The sequence below is a fragment of the Agelaius phoeniceus genome, chromosome 28, assembly GCF_051311805.1.
Source record: "Agelaius phoeniceus isolate bAgePho1 chromosome 28, bAgePho1.hap1, whole genome shotgun sequence".
Lineage (NCBI taxonomy): Eukaryota > Metazoa > Chordata > Aves > Passeriformes > Icteridae > Agelaius > Agelaius phoeniceus.
The window spans coordinates 4,135,129-4,144,672 of NC_135292.1; the positions used below are offsets into that span (position 1 = coordinate 4,135,129).

General features: G+C 52.4%; 2 protein-coding genes across 2 annotated transcripts in view; one reads left to right on the forward strand and one right to left on the reverse strand.

Moving 5' to 3' along the window:
• LOC143696054 (uncharacterized) overlaps positions 1-9,544 on the reverse strand; it is a 569,411-nt gene that overhangs the window by 489,344 nt on the left and 70,523 nt on the right. The gene's annotated exons all lie outside the window — the stretch shown is intronic.
• LOC143696064 (uncharacterized) overlaps positions 1-9,544 on the forward strand; it is a 258,015-nt gene that overhangs the window by 148,650 nt on the left and 99,821 nt on the right. The window lies entirely within an intron of this gene.

Genomic DNA, 9,544 nt, shown 5'->3' on the forward strand with positions numbered 1-9,544 from the left:
GCCATGGTGTCAGCAGAAGATTTTGAAGCCTTCCTGCTCAGGGCATTTCAGTGCCAGGCTCTTACAAGCACCCACAGCTCCGTGGGTTGAGCTGAGCATGGGGCGGTGACCTGCGCTTGGTCTGATTCCCCTTCCTTAATAACAGCCTGTCTTGTAGCTCTTTTCCCTCCTGCTGCCCTTGCAGAGCCATCCACAAACACATTGTCTCCCTCAGGCCAGGGAATGTCCCATCAATCTCTCCCAGCCTGGCTCGGGAGCTCTGTCCCTTGAGTGCAGTCCTGGGTTCCTTGCCAGCCCCTCTCCAGGCTGTTCAAACAGGAGGCTGGGTTAAACCCTTGCCCTGTCCTCAGTTCTGAATCCTCCTGTGCCATTGAACAAGTTTCATACTGTAATAACCGAGCCCTGCTCATCCATTTAGAGGCTCTTTTGGTTGTCAAAGCTTTAACTTGATGCCAGACTTGAACTCTAGGAGATCCTCCTGTTGTCATCAGTTTTCAGGCCTCTGCTCCCACGGAAGCTGTGGCTGCACAATTCTGCAGACAATGAGGCTGCTCTCTGGCCACTGGGTTAAACATTTTAGCACAAGAATTCCTTTGGCAAGACCCTGTTTAACGTCCACCTATAATTCAAATTCTTTTTCCCTGTCTGGAAGGCCCAGGCCACTCGCCTCAGTTAATCTTAATTTTAACACTTGAAAATTCTGTGTTTCCTCCTTGTGTCCATCCATCCAGTTTGTTGACTGGCAAGATAGGAGTGTTGTAGGGAGACATCCTTGGCTCCAAAAGCCCTGCCTTCTACAGGGACTCAATACCAGGCTGTGAGCCCTTCCTTCCCTCTCTTGGAACAGGGTAGTGCTTGTCCTGGTTGCTTTAATTTGTAGAGGCTCCATATCTAATTTTCTGTATTTCCCTGGGGCTGCCCACACTTCTGGGTTCACTTCAGCATAGGCCTTGTCAGACTTTTGACACAGAGGTACAACAGAACTAGCCTCTGTATCCCTTTTTACAGTATTAAAATCCAGCTCTCAAACTCCTTCCTAGTTAATTACAATCACAGGAGGAAGAAAAAGAAATTCATTTATTTCAAACCTATCCCCCACAGCTTCTAATAGTGGTTGAACAAATCATACCTGCTCATCTTTCCCACTCATTCCCTTAAAAATTAAAATATTCCTTTACTATTTTCCCCTTTAGGTCTAAGATTCAGAGCAGATTGAGAGGCCCCTGTGTCCATCAGGAAATGCCTCCTCTCAATGCAGACCCACCTGAATGTTCTCAAGGGCTCCAGTGTGGAGGGTCCCTGGTGTGATGGGAGCTGTGACAGCCCTGCCAATCCATGTCCATCACGAGCTGGACTTGCTGGTCCTGAGGGTGCTGCTGTCTCTGCTTGCAGTGTCCTTGTGCCCTGCAGCTGGAGCCCTGATTCCTTGCCAGGGGCTGTTTGGGTGGGCTGTGCCCTGCCGAGGAGGGCAATGCCTCTGCCGGGTGCTTGTGGCCGAGCCGTGCCCTGGGTGCTGGGGCCCCCTTGGGCCCTGGGGCTGATCCCTCAGGGGCTGTAGGAGCTCTGCCCTGGCCTTTGCCTTCAGCTTGGCCTTTTGCTGCTCCCTTCTTGCATTCACCTGCTGGGCCTTTGTGCCCAAGTGCTGCAGGGCCTTCTTCTGCCCCTCCTGCAGCCCCCCTCAGTGCCTGTGGGTGCTTGTCTTGCTTTACAAGACAGGCGTCTGCTTGGGAAGGCAGAAAAAGCCTCTCTTGGAATGGAGAATGCAAACCCCCTCCCTCTTAATTTTTAGGATAGTGAAATCAAGGGGCTCTCAGGCAAAGATATGGGATTAGGAATAACGGTTCTTTACTAGTGTGTATAATATAATAATAGTAGTGTGTATCAACAGCTCCGGCAGTGCCAACAAACAGAGCCCGGAGCCGGTCCCGGCCTTTCGGCCGCGGCGCTTTCCCCTTGGGTGCAGTTCCGGGCACGGCCGGCAGGGGCGCCGGTGGCTCCCGCGGGGCGGGGCAGCGCATCCCTGCCATGGGAACCTCTCTTCACGGCAATAGAGCAATCCCTTCATCTAACTCTTTCACTTTTTTACCTTCCGTAGCCTTTCTCCCGTGTTTTGAGAAAGAATTTGGAGAGGGCTGCCTTTTAACTGAGCTCCTAGTGTTTCGATAAGGTGCTTCCTGTAGAGAGAGGGATTTTCCCTGAACAGCCGGAGCTGTGGTTACCAAGGGGACGTAACTCAGAGCAGGAGGGGTCAGGGGAGGATATCCCGCCGAGGCTCGGTGGGAGTGTGGGCAGGGTCTGCTGCCGGAATGGCCAGAGGGGGATCTTCCCGTGGAGGCCGAGCCGGAGCGTGGGCAGCCCCCACATGGCTTCTGGCGGCTGATCCGGCAGCTCCCGGCAGAGAAAAGGCAGGTGGGAGACCCCGGCAGCAGCAGCGGCGCTGCCCAGCGCAGCTGGCACGGGCAGGGCAGCCGGGGATGGGATGGCTGGGACCCGCCCTCGGTGCGGTCGGCGCGGTGACCTCGGCCCACGCGGCAGGACAGAGCAACCCCATCTTGCCCAGCATGGCCGGCAGAGCGGCCGCGGGCCGGGCAGTGGGGCCAGGGCACACAAATTCACCGCCAGCGCCGGGGCAGGTGGAGCTGCCCTGGGCAGTGAGCCCGCACCTGGGATGGAAACCGGGGCAGGCGGAGCTGAGGCGGGCAGCGAGCCGGGACCCGGGACAGGCGCCTCGGCCGCCAACGGAGGGGGCAAGAGCTGCAGAGGATCCCACTCTCTTTCTGACTTTTCCTCTTGTTCCCCTCCCTTTCATTTCCCCTTTTTATTTTCTTGGTTTTTTCCTCGGGTGTTTCTGATACTTCAAAGATTTTTATTCTCCTAAAATCTCCTGTCTAACATATGGCATCTTCTCTTTCTTCTAGATTAAATGGGTTTTTTTCCAAATAAATCCAGAAGCTAACAAATCTAAACTTCTGCTTGGATATTTTGAAATGGTCGACGAGCTAACTCATGACCTCCTAATGTTGTTTTTCTCATCACCTTTTTATTTATCCTTTGGCAAATTAAGCATCTTTCAGTTACTTGCTTTGCTACACCAAAAATCCCAGTGCACCCAAAATTCCTTAAAAAATGATCACACAAAGCTTGAGTACGCCAGTGGGGTTTCTGATGCACGTCTTCTAATCTTTTCCTAGTAAGCACATTTTATTAAGTAATTGTCTTCCATGTAGAAGTTTCTATTTCCCTGATTTATCTTGTTCATTTCCTATCTTGTTTAATTCTTTTTTCTCGGCTTCCCTAAACTTTGGAATTTCCAGTTTTTCCTCGTTTGGAGTTAATATTAAAATAACTCTTTCAGCTCCATTTTCTGCTGCATCCTTAGCTTTGTGATGTGCCCCCAGTTTGCCCAGTTTGCCTCTCCTTTGGCCCGGGCCGGGTTCCCCCCGCCCGCAGCGGCTGGGAGCAGCCGAGAGCCCCGCGCTGCCCATGCCGACCTGGCCCGGCTCCATGGCCGCTGCTGCCGCGGGCTGCGAGGGCTGCGGGAACGGGGCACCGAGGGTGTGGCTGCTGCTGGGGGAGGAGGAGGAGGGAGGGAAGGGCAGGGATGGAGGGGGAGGAGGAGGAGAAGGAATGGAAGGGGCGGGATGGAAGAGGAGCAGGAGGTGGGGATAAGACAGGGGAGGAGGAGGAGGGGGGATGGAAGAGGAGGAGCGGGAGGAGAAAGAGCAGGGAAGGAGGCAGGGTTAGGAGGGAGGAGGAGAAGGAGGTGGAGATAAGACGGAGGAGGAGCGGGAGGAAGAGGAGGGACAAGGGCGGATCAAGGTTGAGCTGAGGCAGCCACGCGGTCTCGAGCCCTGCCTGAATTCGCAGCCCCCACCTGTGGGATCATCGCCCCCCCCATGGCTCCGGTGAGCGGGGAGGGGGAGCCCGGCCCGGATATCCCGGGGGGTCCCTGGGTTGGGTTTTTGGGGGGATGTTTGGAGAATGAAGAAGTCCAAGGCTGAGCGGAAAAGGCCCCTCGGGAGGACATCGGGGGGTGGCGGTGGCGGCTGCCGGCAGAGGCAGCCTGGAGGAGCAGAGCCCTGTGTCCCCCAGGAGGCCAAAGTGGGGAGGCCAGAGAGGGGGGAGCGCCGCCATTGGCGGGAGCCTCAAGAGCCTGGAGAGGGGCAGGGGGGACTCCTTGGAGCCGCTGCAGCCCAGGGCAGAGAATGAGGGGAGAAGGGAGCCCGGGAGCCCAAAGAGCCCCGGCATCCCGAAATGGGGAGAGCCAAGAGGGGGCAGTGCGTCCCCGGGTGTGCCCTGGGGGGATCTGGTTGCCCTTGCCTGTGGCACGGAGGCAAATCCCATGCTGTCCTTGTCCTTCCTCGCCCAGAGCAGGAGCTGAGCATGGAGAGCAGGGAGGACAAATGCCCGTGGCAGAACCTGGTGGCAGAGGCCGTTTTGAGCGGCTCCACGGCGCAGGAAGCCAACGGGGAGGAAAAGGCCCGGAGATGCCGCACGAGGAGGGGCTGCAAACGCAGATGGCGGGGATGTGAGGGGGAAAGAGGCAGCCTGGGCCGGGAAGGCGGCCGGAGATGGAGCCAGAGCTCGGAGCTGGTGCTCTATGAGCAGCTCCATGATGGGGAGAAGCCCCACACGTGCGTGGAGTGTGGGAAGAGCTTCAGGAGGAACTGCCACCTGATCAGGCACCAGAGGATCCACACTGGGGAACGGCCCTACGAGTGTGGGGAGTGTGGGAAGAGCTTCAGCCAGAGCTCCAGCCTGATCGTGCACCAGAGGACCCACACTGGGGAGAGGCCCTATGAGTGCTCCAAGTGTGCGAAGAGGTTTCAGACCAGCTCCAGTCTCCTCCAGCACTATCAGAGTCACACAGAGGAGAGGCCCTTCCAATGCCCCGACTGTGGGAAGGGATTCAAGCGCAACTGCAACCTCGTCAGGCACCAGAGCACCCACACAGGGGAGAGGCCCTACGAGTGTGATAAATGCAGGAAGAGGTTTCAGACCAGCTCCAATCTCCTCCTGCACTATCGGATTCACACAGAGGAGAGGCCATTCCGCTGCCCAGACTGTGGGAAGGGATTCCAGCGCAACTCTGACCTCGTCAAACACCGGCGCATCCACACAGGGGAGAGGCCCTACGAGTGTCCCCAGTGTGGGAAGAGCTTCTCCAGCAGCTCTCACTTGACCCGACACCAACGGAGGCACCGGTAAGGGAAGCCCTGCGAGTGCCCCGAGTGCGGGAAGAGCTTCGTGCACTGCTGCAGCTCCATCCCCCACTGGAGGAGGCACTTTGGGCACAGCCCTGGTCACTCACATTCCCTGTGATCCATGTTGGGAACACACCTGCCTGCTTCTCCTTTGGTTTGGCCTGAATTTTTTTCTCTTCTCCATCTCTCTCTACTCCAGAAGCCAAGAGGGATGGATCTGTCCCCTCAAAACCACTCAAATCCCACTGAAAATAACTGAATTTTAACCCAAAAAGGCTCAATCCTACCTCAAATTCCTTGTTCCCTCCTCAAAAAACTCAATCCCATGCCAAACTCAATCCATTCCACAGCCACCAGGGTGAGATGGGGTTCGAAGGGGATTGGGAGAAGTGGGATCCCAATTTGGAGCAGTGGGATAGCGATTGTGTGGGCCTGGGTGTGTGGGATGTATTTGATAGCAAATAAAACTTTCAGAGTTACTGATTCTGTCCCGTTTATTTTCAGTCAGTTCTGTTTGCAGAGTGCCACCTTCTCAGCTGATTCAATTCCTATAAAAATCCCATTTTTTAAATCATCTATCCCAAACAATCCAAAAACCAATATCAAAATAAAACCACCTGCACACAATTAATGTTTTAAAAATAATTTTAATTTTTCAAGAGTACTTAAGGATGTTATTAAAGTTTAATTGTTTGGTTGAAATGTCTGAGAAATTGTAGTGGTGTTTGGTTTTGTGTTTAGTATATTTGTAATATGAATTATTTAACTAAGAGGTGTTAGATTGCTTGGTAGTTTCTTTAGATTTTTTTATCTAAAGTACATTAGTCATCGAGTTAAAACTTTCAAAAGGTATTTCTTGATATATAATTTGTTTATTTATATGCATTGGTAATATTATAGTAATAGTTGTTGGTTTGGTTTGACTCATAGTTGGAGTATTGTAAAGAAGACATGAGATTTTCATATTTTATTTTTATTATAATTTATTTAATTTCAATTATTATTTCTTTGTTTATAATTTTATTGCAATTTTTTGAGAGGATAGGAAGGAAGTTCAAGGGCAGGAAGATTTTTTCCTGGCTGGGAACTGGAATTCCAGACCCTGGGAATGTGTGCAGGACCCCCCAGACTGGGATCAAATACGGACTGGGATCAAATATGGGCTGGGATCACATGGATGGGGATCGTGTGGATCAGAACCCTCCAGACCAGGATAGCCTGGAGTGGGATCAAATATGGACTGGGACTGTATGGACTGGGATCCCAGGGACTGGGATCATATGGATCAGGACCACACAGACTGGGATCAAATATGGGCTGGGACTGTTTTTTAAAGTAACTTTGTTCTATAGTTTTTATTTCTGTTGTTAATTAAGCTCAGTGAAATAGCTGCTTGTGTTAAACTGCCTGCTTGGATGGGTGTAGAGGGCTTTTTGGATAATTGGTTAGCTGAGAAAGGACATTTCGATGTGATACCAATGGATAAGGATAGGGGAAACAAGCTGGGAACTAAGCAACCAGTGTCCAATCACTGACAAAGGTCACAGTGACCTTCTCTGAAACGGGAAGACGGGGGAGAAAATCGCTTGCCAGAAAATGTAGTTATCTTAGGTAGAGAAGCTAGAAGAATGCAAACATAGAAGCAAAATAATTATTAGAAGATAGAAGTAGGTGTGGTTGATCCAAGGGTGCTTTAACCAATAATGAGCTCAGCTTTTGCAATATGTATAAACTTCATTAACACCAATATAAATATGTGTGAGTTTTCAATAAACTTCGAGATTTGCCATTCACGCGTATAGTGTGTTGCATTTCTCCCGCCGTTCACGACAGATGGGATAAAATCCAATGCACACAGGATGAGGACACCTGTACAGATCTGCCAACTATCAGCACTCCCCGTCTGAAGGCAGAGTGCACCAAGACCCAAAACTGGAGGTGATAAAGAGAAGGAGCCAAAACCACAGCCAAGAAACACACATGCTCTGAAAAGGCAGACCCAAGGAGGGGCCATGTAAAATCATTCCTGGAATATGTAAAGTAGTTTATGGATATGCATGAGTGTCTATGAATATGCACCAGGCTGATGTAAGGGGAAAGGTATTTCCACTCTCCTGTGGAAATGTAAAAAGTTTAATAAGGGACAATGGGAGACCAGGACCATGGAGCAAAGGTTATTACGGCCGGGTGCATCTTGGCACTCAGCCAGGAGCACCCTGTTACCTTCAGGGATCCCCTGAAATACCTTTCCCCTTACATCAGCCTGGTGCATATTCATAGACCCTCATGCATAGTAAACTTTTCCCCAAAACTAGTTTCATGTTCTGAGAATTGTTTAGCAAGGCTCTTCCTTGGATCTGCCTTTTCGGAGCATGCAGATTCCTTGGTTGTGGTTTTAGTCCATTCTTATCACCTCCAGTTTTTGGGCTTTGGTCCACTCTGACTCTGTGAAATTGAGGTTTTGGGATTTTTAGTATGTTGTGGATGGAAGCAAAATGGAGGGCACAGTGTTTTGTCCTGGGTTTCTTCTTCATGCTTCTTCCTTCTTCTTCATGGGTTTGGGTGGCTTTTTGTAATTGGGCAGAAATTCCACATTGCAGGCTCTTTGGGATCAGTTATTAGGTTAAAAGGGAAAATAATCTAGGTGTCAGTTCCTAATTGGATAGTTTAGTCTTAAAAGACCTTGGAACAAGAGATTGTTGGCCATTTTGTGCCTTCTAATGAAAAGCTGCTGAACTCCCAGTAATGAGGCTGTTTTACTGATAAGAAATAATAAACACTTGAGTCTGAACATGAATTACTGTCTCAAGTGCCTTCAATCCAGAGCCAGTGAAAGCAACAACTGGTACCCCACAGCTTGAGGTAGTGCCAAGGCAGAACTTGTTCATGCTCTTTTCCCCTGGTGATTTTCTACTCCCGTCCAGACTCTGATAGCAAAGCCGTGCTGGTGACAAAAGATTGACCTTGGCATCCTGGGGCACTTTCTGGGTGGGTGTTTGAATCTGCTTTTCCAGGCCTCGGGCTGAGCAGGGTGAGGCCGAGGCCTGGGCCCCTCCAGGCGGCGCCGGGAGCGCCCGGGGCAGCGGCGAGGGGCGGCCCTGAGGGGCGGCACAGGGGGCATTTCCCCCGAGCGGGCGGGCGGGCGGGTGGCGGGGAAAGGCGCCCTGGGCACAAGGGCAGGCACAAGGGCCCCGGCTCTCTGCAGTGCGGGCGGCCCAGCGCCGATCGCTGCTCCCGGAGCCGCTGCCAGGGCCGGGTCTCCTCCCCGCCGCTGACCCTGCACCTGCAGCGCTGCCTCCGCCTCTGCCGGGCTCCCCGGCACGGACGGCAAGGACGTGGACACGCTGCAGCAGGGGCCCAGCAGGGACACCCAGATGGTGCCGGGGCTGCAGCTCCTCTCCTGCAAGGAAAGGCTGACACAGCTCGGCTTCTTCAGCCTGGGAAAGAGACCCAGCCTTGATCCAGCTGCGGCCTTCCAGTACCTGAGGGCAACACACAAGAAAGCTGGACAGGGACTTTGTATGAGGGCAGGCAAGGACAGGACAAGGGAGCATGGATCCAAATGGAGAGAGATTAGGTTTAGGTAAGGGATTCAGAAAAAAGACTCTCCTGGAACAGGTTGCCCAGAGAAGGTGGGCATGTCCCGTCCCTGACAGTGTTCAAGGCCAGGCTGCATGGAGCTCTAGACAAGCCGGTCCAGTGCAAGGGATCCCCAGCCACAGCAGGAGAGTTGCAGCCATGGGATTTTCCAGATCCCTTCCAAGCCAAACCATGCCATGACTCCATGATTCTGGGATACTTCCCCTCCTCATCCTCTGGCAGAAAAAGAAACTTGGCCCCAAGTTCCACACTGCAGACCATGTCTTTTGACAGCCTGCAACTGTGTCAACAGAGACAGAGATGACATTACTGACACGATTTCCCTTTTCTACTTGAAAAGTAAATGCTCTGCTCCTGTCCACTCTGGCAAAATTGTCACAAGAGGCAATTGTTCCCCATGAAATGCTTGGCCTCATGCAAAGATGAAAGAAGCCAGAAGCCAACAGTCTTCGTTATTGCTACATTGTTTTCTTTGGTTACTTCTCTAATAGGAATGACTTTGGGGTGTGATTTGTTTGTTTCTCTCTTTCGTTCCTTGGGGCGCGCGGCAGCTCCTCCGTTGGGTTCGCGGGGGCAACGGAGGAACGGCCGCGAGCTCCGGCGGCTCCGCAGCAGCAGCAGCAGCAGCGCTTCTCTCGATCGGTTTTCCGCTTGACTTTTCACTCGCTCCCCATCCCCTTCTCCCTCTCACACTCACTCTACTCCCGTACCGTGCCGTTCCGTCCGTGTTCCGCCTCTCC